Below are 10,379 nucleotides of genomic sequence, written 5' to 3'. Positions count from 1 at the left end.
AATCTCCTTTTGTGCCAGATCTTAAGTGAAAGCTTTCAGTTTTTCTCTATTGAGTATAATATTTGCCATGGGCTTATGGTAAAAGGCCTTGACTATATTGAGAAAAGTTCCTTCTATTCCCATCATATTGAGAGTTTTTATCATGAATGGGTGTTAGACCTTATCAAATAATTTATCTGCACCTATTGATACAATCACATGACTTTTATTTTTCCTTTGTTGATGTGGTGTATTATGTTGATTTACTTGTATATGTGAAACCATCTTGCATTTCTGAAATAAATCTTAATTGGTCATGGTGTGTAACTTTCTTGATAAGGTGTTGGATCCTATTTGTTAGGATTTTGTTGAAGATCCTTGCATCTGCGTTCATCAGTGATATTGGTTTGTACTTCTTTGTTTTTGGTACCTCTGTCCTGTTTTGGTATCAGGGTGATGTTAGTTTTATAAAAGCTATTTGGGAATGTTTCTGTTTCTTCAATTTCCTGGAAGAGCCTAAAAAGTATAGAGAGTAGGTCCTCTTGACCGGTTTGAAATAATTCGCCAATGAATTACTCCAGTCGATATTTTGTTTTGGGGAAGACTTTTTATTACTATTTTAATTTCTTCTATAGTGATGGTTCAAATATGCTAAATTATCTTGGTTCAAACTTGGGAGGTTATAAAAGTCCAAGAATTTCTTCCAGGTTCTCTTATTTTGTGCATAGAGTTTCTCAAAATAATTTCTGATTACTCTTTTAATTTCTCTAGTATCTGCAGTAATCTCCACCTTTTCATTTCTTTTTTTTTCTTCAGAATTGTCTCTGCATTCTCATGCCTTCATGTAAACTTTGTTGTAGTAGTAGGAAATAATACTGGTAATTTATTTCATTTTATTTTAATTTCTTTTTTTATTTAAACAACTTTATTACATACATGATTGTGTTTGGGTTTCAGTCATGTAAAGAACACCACCCATCAGCAGTGCAACATTCCCATCACCAATGTCTCAAATCTCCCTCCTCCCCACCCAACCCCGGCCTGTACTTTAGACAGGCTTTCTATTTCCCTCGTACATTCTCATTATTAGGACAGTTCAAACCGTAGTTATTTCTCTATCTAAACTCATCCCTGTTTGTAGTGAGCTTCATGAGGTGAGCTGGAACTTCCAGCTCTTTTCTCTTTTGTGTCTGAAAGTTATTTTTGCAAGAATGTCTTTCATTTTTTCTTAAAACCCATAGATGAGTGAGACCATTCTCGTTTTTCTCTCTCTCTGACTTATTTCACTCAGCATAATAGATTCCATGTACATCCATGTATAGGAAAATTTCATGACTTCATCTCTCCTGACAGCTGCATAATATTCCATTGTGTATATGTACCACAGTTTCTTTAGCCATTCATCTGTTGATAGGTATCTTGGCTGTTTCCAGAGTCTTGCTATGGTAAATAGTGCTGCAATGAATATAGGTGTAAGGAAGGGATTTTTGTATTGTATTTTTATGTTCCTAGGGTATATTCCTAGGAGTGGTATAGCTGAGTCATGTGGGAGCTCGATTTCCAGTTTTTGGAGGAATCTCCATAAAGGTTGAACTAGATGGCATTCCCACCAGCAGTAGATAAGAGTTCCTTTCTCTCCACATCCCCGCCAACACTGCTTGTTCTCATTCTTTGTGATGAGTGCCAATCTCTGGGGTGTGAGTTGGTACCTCATAGTTGTTTCGATTTGCATCTCCCTGATGATTAGTGATGTGGAGCATTTTTTCATGTGTCTTTTGGCCATTTGTATTTCTTCTTTGTCAAAGTGTCTGTTCATTTCTTCTCCCCATTTTTTGATGGGATTAGATTTTTTTTTCTTGTAAATTTCTGTCAGTGCCTTATATATTTTGGAGATTAGCCCCTTATCTTATGGGTATTGGGTGAATAGTTTCTCCCACTCAGTGGGGGGCTCTTGTATCCTGAGCGCTATTTCTTTTGAGGTGCAGAAGCTTCTCAGATTAATATATTCCCATCTGTTAATCTCTGCTTTCACTTGCTTGGAGAGTGCAGTTTCCTCTTTGAAGATGCCTTTAGTTTTAATGTCCTGGAGTTTTTTACCTATGTGTTGTTCTATATATCTTATGGTTTTGGGGCTGATATCGAGGTCTTTTATCTATTTGGATTTTACCTTCGTACATGATGTTAGCTGGGGGTCTAAGTTCAATTTTTTGCAAGTGGCTAGCCAGTTGTGCCAACACCACTTGTTGAAGAGGCTTTCTTTGCTCCATTTAGGGTTTCTTGCTCCTTTATAAAAAAAATTAGGTGATTTTATGTCTGGGGAACATTCTCTGAGTATTCAAGCCTATTTCACTGATCTGAGGGCCTGTCTTTATTCCAATACCATGCTGTTTTGATAACTATTGCTGTGTAGTACAGTTTAAAGTTGGGGAAAGTAATTCCTCCCATATTCTTTTCCCCAGTGATTGCTTTAGCTATTCTAGGGTGTTTATTGTTCCAAATGAATTTCAAAAGTACCTAATCCACTTCTTTGAAGAATGTCACGCATATCTTTAAACAGATCACATTAAATCTGTACAATGCTTTGGGGAGTATTGCCATTTTAATTATGTTAATCCTGCCAATCCATGAGCAGGGTATGTGCTTCCATTTCTGCGTGTCCTCTCTTATTTCTTGGAGCAGAGTTTTATAATTTTCTTTGTATAGATCCTTCACATTTTTAGTCAAGTTGATTCCAAGATATTTGAGTTTGTGTGGCACTATTGTGAATGGGTTTGTTTTCTTAATGTCCATTTTTTCCTTATTACTATTGGTGTATAGAAAGGCCATTGATTTCTGTGTGTTAATTTTGTAGCCTGCCACCTTGCTATATGAGTCTATTGATTCTAGAAGCTTCTTTGTAGAAACTTTAGGGTTTTCTAGGTAGAGTATCATGTCATCTGCAAACAGTGAGAGCTTGACTTCTTCCTTTCCTATCTGGATTCCTTTGATATCTTTTTCTTGCCTAATTGCTATAGCAAGTACTTCCAGTGCTATGTTGAATAGGAATGGTGAGAGAGGACAGCCTTGTCTTGTGCCAGAATTTAGAGGAAATGCTTTCAGTTTTTCTCTATTGAGGACAATATTTGCATCTGGCTTGTGGTAGATGGCCTTAACTATATTGAGAAAGATTCCTTCCATTCCCATCTTGCTGAGAGCTTTGATCAAGAATCGGTGTTGGACCTTATCAAATGCTTTCTCTGCGTCTTTTGATATGATCATGTGATTTCTATTTTTCTTGTTGTTGATGTTGTGTATTGTGTTGATAGATTTACGGATGTTAAACCAGCCTTGCATTCCTGGGATGAAACCTACTTGATCGTAGTGGATGATCTTCTTAATGAGGTATTGAATCCTATTTTCCAGGATTTTGTTGAGGATCTTTGCATCTGTATTCATCAGCAATATTGGTCTGTAATTTTCTTTTTTTGATAGCAACTCTGTCTGGTTTTGGTATTAAGGTGATGTTGGCTTCATAAAAGCTATTTGGAAGTGTTCCTGTTTTTTTGATTTCATGAAAGAGTCTTTCCAGGATTGGTAAGAAGTTCCTCTTGAAAGGTTTGAAAGAATTCATTAGTAAATCCATCTGGGCCTGGACTTTTGTTTTTGGACAGACATTTGATTACTGTCTTAATTTTCTCAATAGTGATGTGTGGGAAGCTGTGTGGACCTAGATCAAAATGGAGTCTTTGAGACCATTTTGTGTTGCCTACGTGTCCATTGGACACAAGCTCAGGGCACAAAAAAAATAACTCACCACAAAAGTTAAATATACTCAAAATTATTTCACCAGATGGCCTGGAGAAGTGGAAAGCTAAGAGAGATAACATCTACTGAACCCTAGCAACTACTCGCAAGAGCCAATCAGCTTCAAGGCCATTTCCTGCCGTTAAGCTCCACTAACTCCCCTCTCTCTTCCTCCCCATTTCCTGCCATTAAGCTCCACTAACTCCCTTCTCTCCCCCTCCCCATTTCCTGCCATTAAGCTATGTAGAAAAAATGTACGGTTAAGATGAAGCAACGGAAAAATGTAGAAATATGCTGTTAGACCTTGCCTTATTTGGATAAAGCCCTTGTTTCAAGCCTGACTGACAGGCTGGACATGCCCGCCTTTTGTGCGCTCTCTATATAAGCAATATACGCCCCAATAAACTTGCTCTTGATCAGCATAAGTTGTCCTGAGCCTGTTCCTATTAACTTCTTACAGCAAAAGACCAGAGCTGCTCGAGAAACCTACGAATAACTAGCGATCCTTTTTCCAACAACTCCCACGGGTCAGGGCTCCCCCTCCAGGGGTTGCAGTGATTTAGATATGTGTTTAGATATGCTACATCCTCTTCATTCAACCGTGGAAGACTATAAAAATCCAAAAATTTAACAGAGCATGAAAACCGGCAAGGCTTTGCAAAAGCCGGCTCCCTGTGTGTGACACCAGGCGGGGAAAATCCGCGAAAGTACACCGGCCCAGTGGGGCCCAACTGTGAAAAACTGTGAGTGTGACCTGTCTATGTCTGTCTACTGTCCTCTTGCATGAAACTCTTGCGAGTGGGGCAAAAAGAGGCTCCAGAAACCTCGCTCGCCCAGACACCATTTTCAGGGAGGGACTACAGAGCATGAAAACCGGCAAGGCTTTGCAAAAGCCGGCTCCCTGTGTGTGACACCAGGCGGGGAAAATCCGCGAAAGTACACCGGCCCAGTGGGGCCCAACTGTGAAAAACTGTGAGTGTGACCTGTCTATGTCTGTCTACTGTCCTCTTGCATGAAACTCTTGCGAGTGGGGCAAAAAGAGGCTCCAGAAACCTCGCTCGCCCAGACACCATTTTCAGGGAGGGACTACAGAGCATGAAAACCGGCAAGGCTTTGCAAAAGCCGGCTCCCAGTGTGTGACACCAGGTGGGGAAAATCCGCGAAAGTACACCGGCCCAGTGGGGCCCAACTGTGAAAGACTGTGAGTGTGACCTGTCTATGTCTGTCTACTGTCCTCTTGTGTGAAACTCTTGCGAGTGGGGCAAAAAGAGGCTCCAGCGGAGCACAGTCGCTCCGTTTTGCTACGCGGCCGTGCACTCTTTCTAAGGAAAGAACATCATTGCAATAAGAAGGAAAAAATCACACTAAGAACGGCGCTATATCATAGAAGCAAACATTTCTCTCCAGACTGTCTTCTCTGTTGCATGCTTGGGCCTAAGATTTGACCCAGTGTGAGGCTTCATCCACGGAGGACTCCCCTCCCTTAGAGGCAAGTCAGCCCATCTAGAAAGGGAGGAGCCAGAGGAGTGTGCTGCCTGCATCATATAGACAATGAATACCACCACATCACGTAGAAAAACCCACAATACAAGTGTGGCAATGGGGAAACAACGCAGGCCAGCATCAGACATAGAGAATGAAGATGACAATTCTGAGGACCAGATAATGACCAACCAACTAATCAACCTCTCAGATAAGGACTTTAGACTAGCAATATGGAAGATGCTCAACGGACTCCAAGAAACCATGGATCGAGTTGAACAGAACACTAATAAGAACCAAGAAAATATGAAGACAGAAATCACAAAACTCCAAACTGAAATAACATGTCAACTAACAGGACTGAAAAAGTCAGTAAACGAAGTGAATGACAAAATGGATAAGCTCTGGGACAGGGTATCAGAAGCTGAGAATAGACTTGGTGCTGTGGAAGATGAGATACATAACAATTCCATACAGCAGGAGAGATTGGACAAAAAACTTAAAGCAAATGAGCAGACAATAGAAAAATTAGTCAAAGAATGGGAACAGATGAAAATAGAAGTCTATGATAAGATCAACAGAAACAACTTAAGAATCATTGGAGTCCCAGAGACCCAGGAAGAAAATTTCCAGGAAGAATCAATGGTCAAGAACATCATTAAAGAGAAACTTCCAGAGCTAAAGAATATATGTGATCAAATCCTGCATGCCCGAAGAGTACCAACCAAAAGAGACCCCAGAAAAACCACCCCAAGACACATCCTAGTCACAATGACAAACCCCACAGATAGAGACAGAATTTTGAAAACAGCAAGATCAAAAGGGGAAATCATGTTCAAGCAAGCTTCCCTGAGATTTACAGCAGACCTGTCACCAGAAACACTCAATGCCAGAAAGCAGTGGTGGGATATTGTGACAAGACTGAATGAAATGAATGCTTCACCCAGAATACTATACCCAGCAAAACTCACTTTCCGGTTTGAAAGAAGAATACATGGTTTCACAGACAAAAAACAGCTCAGAAACTTCACAGACACAAAACCAGTCTTAAGAGAAAAACTGAAAGACCTAATCTAAGACAAGACTACCCAAAAGACACACCAAATTTTGAAATAAACATGGCGTTAAATCCCAGGACAATTCTTTCTCTCAACGTCAATGGACTAAATGCACCAGTTAAGAGACACAGAGTGGCTAAATGGATCAGAAAAATCAATCCAACCTTCTGCTGCCTACAAGAAACGCACCTGAATAGTCAGAACAAACATAGACTCAAAATAAAAGGCTGGAGAAAAATTACCCAAGCAAACAACACTCATAAAAAAGCTGGAGTGGCCATACTAATATCAGATAATGCAAACTTTATACTCAGGAAGGTTGTAAGGGACAAAGATGGACATTTTATATTAATCAAGGGGTACATAGAGCAGGAAGAATTCACTCTCCTAAACATATATGCACCGAATGAGGGACCAGCAAAATATATAATACAACTGTTGACAAATCTGAAAAATAATATCAACAACAACAAAATAATTGTGGGGGACCTTAACACGGCTTTGTCAACACTTGATAGGTCAACCAGACTGAAACCCAACAAGAATATACTAGACCTGAGGAGAGAAATGGAAGAAAGAGGCCTAGTGGATATAAATAGGACACTCCATCCCCAGAAACCTGGATACACATTCTTCTCCAATGTACATGGGACATTCTCCAGGATAGACTACATGCTGGCGCATAAAACATACCTCCATAAGATAAAGAGGATAGAAATTTTGCAGACTACCTTCGCTGACCACAAGGCTCTGAAATTATTTGTGAACTCCAAAGGGACTCAGAAGAAACACTTTAACACCTGGAAGTTAAACAGCCTCATGCTCAATAACCAGTGGGTCCGAGATGAAATCAAGGAGGAATTCAAAAGGTTCCTGGAAACAAATGACAATAAAGACACAAACTATCAGAACTTATGGGACACAGCAAAAGCAGTACTGAGAGGAAAATTTATAGCTTTGCAAGCACACATAAGGAAGGAAGAAGGAGCTTACCTGAGTAGCTTAATGACACAGCTAATAGAACTAGAAAAGGCTCAACAAAAGGACCCAAGAATAGAAAGACAGAAGGAAATAACAAAGCTGAGAGCAGAAATCAACAAAGTGGAAACTCAAAAAACAATCCGAAAGATCAACGAAAGCAGAAGTTGGTTCTTTGCAAAAATAAACAAGATTGATAGACCACTGGCAAACCTAACAAAGAAAGAGAGAGAGAGAAACTTGATAACTCGTATCAGGAATGAAAAAGGAGAGATCACTACTGATATGACAGAGATTCAAAGGGTAATCAGAAACTACTTTGAAAAACTCTACGCCACTAAAAATGAGAACCTGGAAGAAATGGATAAATTCTTGGACTCTTATAATCTTTCACGGTTGAAGGAAGTGGATGTAGCATATCTAAACACCCCCATCACCATTGATGAAATTAAAACAGTAATCAAATGTCTGCCGAAAAACAAAAGCCCAGGTCCAGATGGATTCACTAATGAATTCTATCAAACTTTCCAAGAGGAACTACTGCCAATCTTGGCAAGACTCTTTCATGAAATTGAAGAAACAGAAACACTTCCAAATAGCTTTTATGAAGCCAACATCACCTTGATACCTAAACCAGACAGAGATGCTACCAAAAAAGAAAATTACAGACCAATATCACTGATGAATGCAGATGCAAAGATCCTCAACAAAATCCTGGCAAATAGGATTCAATGCCTCGTTAAAAAGATCATCCACTACGATCAAGTAGGTTTCATCCCAGGAATGCAAGGCTGGTTTAACATCCGTAAATCTATCAACATAATACACAACATCAATAACAAGAAAAATAAAAACCACATGATCATATCAATAGATGCAGAGAAAGCATTTGATAAGGTCCAACACCCATTCTTGATCAAAACTCTCAGCAAGATGGGAATGGAGGGAACCTTTCTCAATATAGTGAAGGCCATCTACCACAAGCCAGTGTCAAATATTATCCTCAATGGAGAAAAACTAAAAGCCTTCCCTCTAAATTCTGGCACAAGACAAGGCTGTCCTCTCTCACCACTCCTATTTAACATAGCACTGGAAGTACTTGCTATAGCGATTAGGCAAGAAAAGGATATCAAGGGAATCCAGATAGGAAAGGAAGAAGTCCAGCTCTCACTGTTTGCAGATGACATGATACTCTACTTAGAAAACCCTAAAGACTCTATCAAAAAGCTTCTAGAAACAATAGACTCATATAGCAAGGTGGCAGGCTACAAAATTAACACACAAAAATCAATGGCCTTTCTATACACCAATAGTAATAAGGATGAAATGGACATTAAGAAAACAACCCCATTCACAATAGTGCCACACAAACTCAAATATCTTGGAATCAACTTGACTAAATATGTGAAGGACCTATACAAGGAAAACTATAAAATTCTGCTCCAAGAAATAAGAGAGGACACACGGAAATGGAAACGCATACCCTGCTCATGGATTGGCAGGATTAACATCATCAAAATGGCAATACTCCCCAAGGCATTATACAGATTTAATGCCATCCCTCTAAAGATACCCATGACATTCTTCAAAGAAGTGGATCAGACACTTTTGAAATTCATTTGGAACAATAAACACCCTCAAATAGCTAAAGCAATCATTGGGAAAAAGAATATGGGAGGAATTACTTTCCCCAAATTTAAACTGTACTACAAAGCAATAGTTATCAAAACAGCATGGTATTGGAATAAGGATAGGTCCTCAGATCAGTGGAATAGGCTTGAATACTCAGAAAATGTTCCCCAGACATACAACCACCTAATTTTTGATAGAGGAGCAGGAAATCCTAAATGGAGCAGGGAAAGCCTCTTCAACAAGTGGTGTTGGCACAATTGGATAGCCACTTGCAAAAAATTGAACTTAGACCCCCAGCTAACATCATGTACGAAGGTAAAATCCAAATGGATTAAAGACCTCGATATCAGCCCCAAAACCATAAGATATATAGAACAGCACATAGGCAAAACACTCCCAGACATTACAGGCATCTTCAAGGAGGAAACTGCACTCTCCAAGCAAGTGAAAGCAGAGATTAACAGATGGGAATATATTAAGCTGAGAAGCTTCTGCACCTCAAAGGAAATAGTGCCCAGGATACAAGAGCACCCACTGAGTCTGAGAAACTATTCACCCAATACCCATCAGATAAGGGGCCATTCTCCAAAATATACAAGGCACTGACAGAAATTTACAAGAAAAAAACATCTAACCCAATCAAAAAATGGGGAGAAGAAATGAACAGACACTTTGACAAAGAAGAAATACACATGGCCAAAAGACACATGAAAAAATGTTCCACATCACTAATCATCAGGGAGATGCTAATCAAAACAACGATGAGATACCACCTCACACCCCAGAGAATGGCACACATCACAAAGAATGAGAATAAACAGTGTTGGTGGGGATGTGGAGAGAAAGGAACTCTTATCCACTGCTGGTGGGAATGCTGTCTAGTTCAACCTTTATGGAAAGCGATATGGAGATTCCTCCAAAAACTGGAAATCGAGCTCCCATACGATCCAGCTATACCACTCCTAGGAATATACCCTAGGAACACAAAAATACAATAAAAAACCCCTTCCTTACACGTATATTCATTACAGCACTATTTACCATAGCAAGACTCTGGAAACAACCAAGATGCCCTTCAACAGACGAATGGCTAAAGAAACTGTGGTACATATACACAATGGAATATTATGCAGCTGTCAGGAGAGATGAAGTCATGAAATTTTCCTATACATGGATGTACACGGAATCTATTATGCTGAGAGAAATAAGTCAGAGAGAGAGAGAGAGAAAGACGCAGAATGGTCTCACTCATCTATGGGTTTTAAGAAAAATGAAAGACACCCTTGTAATAATAATTTTCAGACACAAAAGAGAAAAGAGCTGGAAGTTCCAGCTCACCTCAGGAAGCTCACCACAAAGAGTGATGAGTTTAGTTAGGGAAATAACTACATTTTGAACTGTCCTAATAACGAGAATGTATGAGGAAAATGGAGAGCCTGTCTAGAGTACAGGCGGGGGTCGGGTTGG

This window comes from Suncus etruscus, chromosome 17 (assembly GCF_024139225.1).
Source record: "Suncus etruscus isolate mSunEtr1 chromosome 17, mSunEtr1.pri.cur, whole genome shotgun sequence".
NCBI lineage: Eukaryota > Metazoa > Chordata > Mammalia > Eulipotyphla > Soricidae > Suncus > Suncus etruscus.
Note: the sequence above shows the minus strand (reverse complement) of the source record.